Source organism: Larimichthys crocea, chromosome VIII (genome assembly GCF_000972845.2).
Source record: "Larimichthys crocea isolate SSNF chromosome VIII, L_crocea_2.0, whole genome shotgun sequence".
In the NCBI taxonomy this organism is placed as follows: domain Eukaryota; kingdom Metazoa; phylum Chordata; class Actinopteri; family Sciaenidae; genus Larimichthys; species Larimichthys crocea.
The window spans coordinates 28024688-28034687 of record NC_040018.1 but is presented as its reverse complement, the minus strand read 5'-3'; the positions used below and the strand labels follow the sequence as shown (position 1 = coordinate 28034687).

Sequence of the window (10000 nt, the reverse complement as noted above, 5' to 3'; positions counted from 1 at the left end):
TTAGCAGCGAGCTAACTAGCCTTTTTGTAGCTGCTCTCTGATTGGTCAGCGCATGTGTGACGCAGCATGCTGCGTTCAGGGCGTGTGGGAAACTAGAAACTTTGAGCTTCGGATGGAAAATAAAAAGTCATTAATAATAATAATAATAACAATAACACTACTACTACTACTACTTCTAATAATAATAATAACAATAACACTACTATTACTACTACTACTAATAATAATAACAATAATAATAACAATAACACTACTACTACTACTACTTCTAATAATAATAATAACAATAACACTACTACTACTACTACTACTAATAATAATAACAATAATAATAACAATAACACTACTACTACTACTACTTCTAATAATAATAATAACAATAACACTACTACTACTACTACTACTAATAATAATAACAATAATAATAACAATAACACTACTAAAGGCGTGGAGTGTTCACTGTGAGGTTGCATGTTGCCGTGGGCGTGTTCCTCAAGGTGAGCTCACCTTTCTCCCTGAACATGTGGGCCAGCATGCTCTCGGCTCTTTGCTGACCAGAGTACTCCGAGGAAACACCAAAACACAACGTTTACAATCGATGACCCTCACAGGCCTCCGTCCCCGATGTTATAAAGACCGACAGTCGCGTTCACCTCGTGGGTCGTGAAGCAGCGTCCTCCGACGTTGAGCGTCAGCCCATCGGTGTGAGTCTTTTCAGGGCGCTGAGCTCCTCCTGAGGATCTACACAGGTAAAGTTACTGCAGGTACGACGCGCCGAGCATCAAAACTTTAATCTGCGTTTCCACTCAAGTTCACACTTAACGTGGAGAAATATTTTGACCCTGTTGTATTAATACTTTCACTGAAGTAAAAGTATCTGGATACTTTTAACATGTTACCTTCAGATGGATCTCCCTCTGATACGTACAGCACATCATCGTCTCTGCAGACAGAACATCGAATTTAAATTACTCTACAGGGGGCGATCTTATTACGACTTTGATCTTTGACTTTGTAACAGGAGTAACTTTACTTCAAAACAGATTATTTTTACAGTCTTTGTTTAATTAATTCTACTTTTAACAGAGTACTTCTACAGAGCGACATTATACTATTGCTTTGTTGTAACCAGAGTACTTTCTACAGAGCGACCATTAGTACTTTGATTTGTAACAGAGTACTTCAGCGCTATTAGTACCTTTATTTGTAACAGAGTACTTTTACAGAACGATATTAGTATTTTATTTTTACAGAAGATTTTCACGTATGGTACTAGTTACTAAACTTGTGTAAGAATTTAAGTGATAGTACTCTAAGAATATATTTACAGTGTTGTATTGCACTATACTTGTATTTTGTTACAGTGTGCATAGAATTTACTTGTACTGAGTATTTTGTGTATTGAGTACTTCTAATCCTGAATTAATATTCTTTTTAACTATTTAACTGTTGTATGTATGACTATAACTTACGAATTTTTTTACAGGTCTTAGTAATTTACTTGTAACTGAGTACTTTATGGTATTGAAGGTTGTATTCACTTCTCCTTTTACTGTAATAGTACTTTTACTTGTAACAGTGTTGTTATGTTGTATGTACTATAACTTACAGAATGCTTTTACAGTCTTGTTAGTAATATTTACTTGTAACAGAGTACTTTTACTTGTAACGGAGTACTTTTACTTGTAACTGACCACTTTTACTTCAGAGTATTTTTTACAGTGTTGTATCGTACTTCTGCTTCTTTCCTTGTAACTGAGTACTCTTACAGTGTGGTGTAGTACTTCAGTAAGTATCCGGATACTTGCTGTGTGAGTTACCTGATTAACTGACGTCATCGATGAGGCCGCCGTTCCCGTTGTAAACGCTCGCGGCTCTGACTCCCAGTTTGCAGCTCGCGGCGGACGTAGTCCTCGAGGGAGCCTACACGGCCAGCACCTGCGCGCGCACACACACACACACACACACGCACCACGCACGCGCACGCGCAACACACGCCGCACACACACAAAACATGTTGGACATTAGCTCAAGCTAACTAGCCACACAATGAAACACCTGGCGTTTATTTCCCGCCTTGTGCTTCTCCGCGCTCACCTTTCCGTGGTGGCGGTTCCGCGGACGAACAGCGTGACTCTCCTCATGTCCTCGATCAGCTGACTGTCCTCATGTCCTCGTATCAGCTGAATGTCCTCCGTCTCAACCTCTTCCTGTCCCGGACACCACTCGCGACCCGCAGAGCGGGACGCGGACGCGGAATAGCCAATCAGCTGTCCGGATCAAACGCAGCAGCAATCAGGACGCCAAGTGGGCGGGACTCTACCTTGGCTATCGTGCTTCACAGTGGACGTCCAAGCTGCAATATTTGTATTTTTTATAAATGATCAATAATAATCTGAACTTTGGTCACTTTGCAGACTGAGATCAATATAATAAATAAATAAATAATAAAACAACAATAACATCCCATAATACACAGTAGACTTTCTGAAACGCGAACGCAAACTGTTTATAACAAACATAATAAAGTGAAGCTTCATAAAGGCTCATCCAGCTAACAAGACAGGCGTCCACAGGCCCAGCTAACTAACCAGGAGTCCAGCTAACAAGACCAGGAGTCCAGCTCACTAAGACCAGGAGTCCCAGCTAACTAAACCAGGGTCCAGCTAACTAGACCGGCGTCCAGCTAACTAGCCCAGGAGTCCACAGAGAGTCCAGCTAACTAGCCAGGGAGTCCCAGGAAGTCCAGGTAACTAGGACCGGAGTCCAGCTAACTAGACCAAGCGTCCAGTAACCCAGGACCAGCAGCACAGGGACCCCTCCTTATAAAATGGGTGTTATCCTTCTATATATGTTAATAACTGATACAAAGTTCATGCATACTTATTATTCTCAGTGATCTGCACTCTCACATCCAAATTTTTATGAGAAGAACGGCCTGCCCTCTGTGGACCCCTGAATCGTGTGACAGCCGCTTGTGAGTTATAATTAATATAATAAACTTGATTCATATGCACCTTTCACAGTTACAAAGTGCTTTCAATAAAACAAAACACAATCAAGAGGTTGAAAGCAGTAACATCAATACCAATTCAAATAAAGTGCAACACAGACTGAAGTCCGGCAACTACGCGTCTGTGTCAAATCGACTGAGTCTTAAACTTTGTTTCACAAAGAGCTTTATTAAACAAAAGATTCACCAGGACAGGCAGAAGAGTTTAACATTCACACGCCTGCAAAGAAAATGCAATTACAGTTTGTTCAGTTCCTTTGGCAAACAACAAAAACTCTTTGTGCTGTTGTCTTCACTTTCTTCATTCAACACGGCATCTTTGTCACAACCCAAAAAAAAAAAAAAAAAAAATCTCTTTCTTTTCTGATATCTTTTTTGATTTTTTAATTTATGTCCAAACACGCGAGTCTGTTTTTATCCGAGTGCAACGAAACAAACGGAAACGCCTCCGAACCACGACGGACCTCGAAGCGCTTCGACTGGCTCGAGTCTCCTTGAATCTAAAAGCAGAGATATCACATGCATAACGGAGAAAACTGTCCGGGAAGGATCGCCGGCATCTCGTGTTACAGTCCAGGACCTGGTTCTGATCTCGTTTGACTCGTTCTGTTGTGGAAAAGTGCTTCAATAAGGCACTGAAAGGAAGAACTTAATATCCGCTTTATGAGTTAAGGCGCAGTTCGATGTGGAATAATGAGCATGAATGGTGTTGTTTACTCAGCGCGTGAATCTGCCTGCGCGACAACCTGGTGACTTTATTTTGAAATTCTTACACATTTTATCTGCTTCCTGTTTAACTGCGTGTGTTTTAAATTATTTTTTAATAATGATCTTTCATCCAGTCACGAGTCGTGCTCTATATCAAACGCAAATTCAGCAAACGAGAAACGTGATTTGTTTAGAAGAGTTTCACGAGATGAGCAGCAGGTGGCGCACATTCTGTGCGAAGCTGTCGGAGGGGAAACAGCTGATCGGTCACGTGACTTCTCTCGAGCCAAAAGACAAAAAACACAGAGACTTCTGAGTTTGAGTTCACGCGACAAATCGACGGAAGCGTTGATGGAAACACGGCGATGGCTCTGCACGTGCTCGATCTAATGATACCTTTGAGGTCAGAGCTGCAGACGCTGAGACGACGTCGAAAGGCCGAAGAGAATAAAAAGTGACTTCATGTGTTTGAATTCGAATTAAAAGGAAATCGCTCCTCCTGTTCTCCAGTGAACGCAGTCAGCCGCTCTAACGGACACTTTCTGTTTCCTGTTATAGTAAAATATTTTGTTTTTGTCCCGTCTTCCATCACAGTTTTCCCGAGCTGATAAAAACTTTCATTCCCGCTGTCCTCTGTGGCGTCCTCGCCGTCGTCCGTCGCTCCGTCTGCGCTCTTTCCGGTAGTTGAGTTGTGCGGGGTTGGCCTGAATGATCACTGCTGCTGTTTGAAATACACCTCAACCTCCTTGATCAACAAACGCGATGCCGCCCTGCGGGGGAAGAAGAGGACGGGATGGAGTCAGAGGACGGGTGGAGTCAGCGGGAGGGCGGACAGGAGGGTAGCGGAAGAGGACAGGTGAGTCAGAGGACGGGGATGGCAGTCAGAGGACGAGGACAGGAGGCGTCAGAGGACAGGAGGGAAGGATGGAGTCAGAGACAGGATGGAGTCAGAGGACGGGAGAGTCAGAGGACGGAGGACAGGATGAGGTAAGAGGACAGAGGCAGGATGGAGTCGCGGACGGGATGGGTCAGAGGACGGGAGGACCGAGGGAGTCAAGGACGGGTGGAGTAGGGACGGGAGGTCGTCAGGAGGACGGAGGAGGACAGGATGGAGTCCGAGGCACCAGGATGGGTCAGAGAGGGCGGACGGATGGCGTCAAGGAGGACGGGAGGACAGGATGGAGATCAGAGGACGGGGGGGATGGAGTCAGAGGGCCGGGAGGGGCACAGGATGGAGTCAGCGGACAGGATGTGAGTCAGAGGACGGGATGGAGTCAGAGGCCGGGAGGACAGGATGGAGTCAGAGGACGGGTGGAGTGGAGTAGAGTCAGAGAGGGAGGACAGATGGACAGTACGAGGACAGGACTGGAGTGAACCGGATGGGTTCAGAGACGGGTGGAGTCAGAGGACGGGAGGTACAGGATGGAGTCAGAGAAGGGTGATCAGAACGGGATGGAGTCAGAGACGGGAGGACAGGATGGAGTCAGAGACGTGGGTGGAGTCAGAGGACGGGGGAGGACGGTGAGTAGCGGCGGATGGGTCAGAGGAGGGAGGACAGGATGGAGTCAGAGGACGGAGGATGGACGTCAGAGAACGGGATGGAGTTCGAGGAGGACTCGGAGGTCAAGGACGGGATTGAGTCAGAGACGGGATGAGAGGCAAGAAGACGGGAGCAGGAGGAGTCGAGACAGGACGGGGGTGGAGTCAGAGGACGGAGGACAGGTGGAGTCAGAGGACGGGGTGACGAGTCAGAGGACGGGGTGGAGTAGAGGACGGCGGGACAGGATGGCAGGCCGGATGGAGTCAGAGGACGGGAGGACGATGGTCGGACAGGATGGACGTCAGCGGGTGAGGGGGTGGGGGTGGCAGGGTTGGAGTCAGAGGACGGGAGGACGGGATCAGAGGACAGATGGCGTCATGAGGCGGGAGGACAGGATGGAGTCAGAGGGACGGCCATGGAGTAGAGACGGTAGTCAGAGATGAAAGGGGATTAGGGACGGGTGGTCAGGAGGACGGGGTGGAGTAAGAGGACGGGGAGGACAGGCTGGGCGTCAGAGGACGGGGTGGAGTCAGAGCGACGGGGAGCAGGTGGAGAGTCAGAGGACAGGAGTGGAGTCGAGGACTGGTGATCGAAATGGCCGGGCTCGCGGATACAGAGGACGGGGAGACAGGATGGAGTCAGAGGACGGGTGGGTCAGGATGGTAGCAGAGGAATGGAGTCGGGACCGGGGAGAGGGGAGGACAGATTGGAGGTCAGATGACTGATGGAGTCAGAGGGACGGGGTGGAGTCAGAGGCGGGAGGACAGGTGGAGTCAGAGGACGAGGAGTGGAGTCAGGGGAGAAGAGGGTGCGACGGAGGAAGGGTGGAGTAAGGACAGGGTGCGTCCAGAGGACGGGCGGAAGGATGGAGTCAGGAGGACGGGGTGGAGTCAGAGGACGGATGGGTATGAGCTCGAGGACGGGAGAGCAGGACGGAGTGATGAAGAGGGTCAGAGGACGGGTTGAGGTCAGAGACGGGAGGACAGGATGGAGTCAGAGGGACAGGTGAGTAGACGGGTGAGTGGACGGGCGCTGAGCAGAGACGGGGGTGGAGTCAGGAGGACGGGGATTGGACCGTCAGAGGCGGGAGGACAGGATGGAGTCAGAGGACGGGACAGGGTGGGTCAGCGGCGGGGTGGAGTCAGCCGTGCACGCTTGAGAATGCTACGTCCACATCCACACCCTAAACTGTCGTCCAGGTGGACACTGTCCTTTCAGTTTCAGTCAGTTTCGTTTGTTGTGAAAACAATATTCTGACGGGGACTCACCAGGCACGGTGCGCGAAGATTCGAGGGCATCCGCCCAAACACAGACCGCCCCACGAGACTGGCGATGGAGTGAACAGACGAGAGCTCCCACACAGTTCCTGGACACGGAGAGGTGATCATCCTGACAGGTCCGTCCACCGGGACTCGGGGAAGGTCCGGCTGGTTACTGACTAGTGAAATCATGAAGAACTCTGACTGTAGCTGAAGCGTGTGTGCGTGTGTGTGTTGTCTTGTGTGTGTGTGTCGGTGTGTGTTTGTGTGGTGTGTCGTGTGTGCGTTGTTCTGTGTGTGTGTGTGTGTGTGTGTGTGTTGTGTGTGTGTGTGTGTGGTGCGTGTTGTTCGTACCTTGCGGGAGCTTCCCTTTTAGGAGTATCTCTGCCACAAGCCTCACGATGTACTCCTCCCAGCGGTCATCTTTTCCCAGGACCAGCACCACGGGGATGGTGGCAGACCCTCAGCAGTGAACAGCGTGGTCGGCTCGCTCCATCACGTACCGAACCTTCTGTCCCACGACCTGCACGCAGGGCACGCGAAAAAACAGCTGAAGAGAGGCCACGGTAACGAGTCATCATCAACAGGATTGCCGTTAGCTTTGTGTACCTGCATGACGGTAACTGCTCCGTATGTGACCGCTCGACCAGTGACGGTCCCGACCAACCACCCCGACAGCAGCGAACGAGGACTGGCCCGGGACAAGAGCTCCGGTCCACCTGCTGGAGGAAATACACCAACGGGCTGAGGAGGAAACACAGCTTCTGCCACCATGTGCCGTACATGAGACGCTCTTTTGGTGAAGAGTGAACTCACCCATCTTGGGGAACGGTGATGTGGTACTCGTGCCACACTGCGGACAGCTGACCGGCCCGCCGCTGTTTCCTTTTGCTTCTCGTCCAGCCAGCGCTGCAGACACGAATGGTGGATCCATTGTGGGCAGCCTTTACGCGGACACGGGCTTCACCCACTCCGCACTGTGGTCGTCTCGCTCGGTCGCAAAACACACCCAGCAGTGTCTGGAGAACACCACACCCACACAAATAAACAAACAGAACACACAACACACCCACACACACACACACACAGACAGTTATAAACAAACCAGACACCACACACACACAACACACACACACCCACACACACACACACAACACACACTTCTCTTTGTTCTTTTACTTCTCCGGCGTGCTCCTCAGCGAGGGCCATGATACCGAACGGGCTCTGCCTCTGGGACTTGATCATGAACCCGTCTCAGACCGCAGCAGAAACCTGTGACACACACACCACACACCACCACACACACACACACACACACACACCACACCACACAGACACACACACACCCACACACACAAACACAGCACACACACACAGACACACACACACCACACACACACCATAGTTACTTCCAGCCAGGCAGTACGGGTTACAATTTACTAATGTACTGTACTCGGCTAACAGAGTCCAGTTTGTGGTCGATCATGAATGTTATTATTAATAATTATCATCTGCGCTCGGGGGATGCTGGATTGAACTTCTGAGGACTCGCCGCTAACTGGGTTGCAAAATCTGGGAATTTTCAAAGTTGGAATCTTTCCATGGGACTAGACCACAAATGGAAAAGGTTTTCCCCTTTAACAAGGAAACTTAAATCATTTTAACATATCTGACAACAACCAGATTTCCCATGCAGGTCCACTTGAATATCTGCTGTTCCTCTGCTTACTGCAGGGCTGCTGAGGCCACGCCCCTACCTGCCAGGTGATCTCTGTACGGACCACCACTGTAGAGCCCACAGAGACTGTGACAGACACTGAGTCTGTGGACGACATCTTATTGTTCCACTGAAATGATCGAAACTTGATAACAGTTTCTGCTGCTGAAATGTTTTTATATCGTTTTATTTTCCATGTTCGGTATGTGAGCAGTGTTCAAAATTACCAGTTTACCAGTTAAATTCACAGACAGTTTCCACAATTCCCATGGATCTGACCGATTTGGAATATTTCCAAAATTCTCCCAGCTATAAACTTCCCATGGGAAGTTTCCAGACATTTTTCCAAAAACTCTAGAATTCCCACGGAAGTTAGCTCAGTTATTTTGGGGGATATTTGCATCTGGAAACCTTTGGGGAATGGAAACCCAGTGGGAATTAATTGAAATTTTCACCGGTAATTAACGTGTGTGACATTTAAACACTAAACAGACCAAAACACAAGTCCGTCCATAAATTCCTGTGGAAAGTTTCCCAAATGGAAAAATTTAACTTAATGATAGTGTAGGATAACCATGCTTCTGTGTGTGTTTGTGTGTGTGAGAACGAGACAGTGTGTGTGTGTGCTGTGGTCTGTATGTGGAGTGTGTGTGGTGTGTGAGAGAGAGACAGTGTGTGTGTGTGTGTGTCTGTATGTGTGAGTGTGTGGTGTGTGTGTGAGAGTGTGTGTTGTGTTGAGAGAGAGACAGTGTGGTGTGTGTGTGTGATGGTGTTGTATGTGTGTGTGTGTGTGGGCATTTTAGATCAAAACCGAAGCTTCAAGTGTGTTTGTTAGTCTCGGGTTCTTTCTGAACATCGCACCATAACACACCTGCTCTCACCTGAGACTGTTGCAACAGGAGCTAGCCGGTTAGCTTCAGCTAGTAAAAACAACTATAAGCACCGATTGAAACAGGTGACCTCTCCGTCGTGCCAGCTCAAGAACACACCTGCGTGACGTCACTGTACAAACCTCACTGCCTGAAAAGTAGAAACTGTGTCAGGTTGTCTTTGCTCCGCGCGCTTTTTCTCACTCCGGCACTTAGCACGCAGCTAACTAGCCTTTTTTTAGCTGCTCTCGATTGGTCAGCGCATGTGTACGCAGCATGCTGCGTTCCAGGGCGTTTGGGAAAACTAGAACTTTGAGCTTCTGATGGACAATAAAAATCATTATACTTAATATCATAACAAAACACTACTACTACTATCCTATAATAATATTAATAAACCACTACTTACTATACGATACTAAAAATTAATTAATACATAATAATAATTCTAATAATTAATTAATAAAATAATACAAAACACTACTTAACTTACTCCGTATATAATAATAACACCTAACCATGCTTACTACTACTACTACTATAATAGATCATTAACTAACACTGACTACTATAACTAATAATAATAACAATAACCAATAACCACTACTACTACTACTTACTACACTACTACTACTTCCTATAATACATTAATAATGAATACATACTTAATAAGAAACAACAATAACAATAACACTACTAAAAAAATTTCCAAGCGTCTGTCAGGACACCACAGTTCACCTCACAAAATATTAAAACAGATATTAAAGTATTAAAATACTAGCAGTCACATATCTACAAAAATAAAAAAGAAATAAAACAATATAATAAAATAAAATAAATAATAGAATAGAAAATTAATTTAAAAATGAATATAAAAATAAACAAGTAAAAAGA

At 47.1% G+C, this 10000-nt stretch overlaps 1 protein-coding gene and 1 pseudogene across 3 annotated transcripts in view; both read right to left on the bottom strand.

Moving 5' to 3' along the window:
- The window catches only part of marchf5l (membrane-associated ring finger (C3HC4) 5, like), a 4917-nt gene extending 4852 nt beyond the window's left edge, over positions 1-65 (bottom strand). For 2 of the 3 annotated variants that reach the window (XM_027281807.1, XM_027281809.1), the window contains exon 1: positions 1-64. This exon is cut by the window's left edge. The gene's annotated coding sequence lies outside the window, so the exon portion shown is untranslated. The other variant, XM_027281808.1, reaches the window with a different exon arrangement.
- Positions 66-605: 540 nt separating this feature from the next.
- On the bottom strand, positions 606-7765 carry LOC113746308 (E3 ubiquitin-protein ligase MARCH5-like; annotated as a pseudogene).
- Between the last annotated feature and the right edge of the window lie 2235 nt (positions 7766-10000).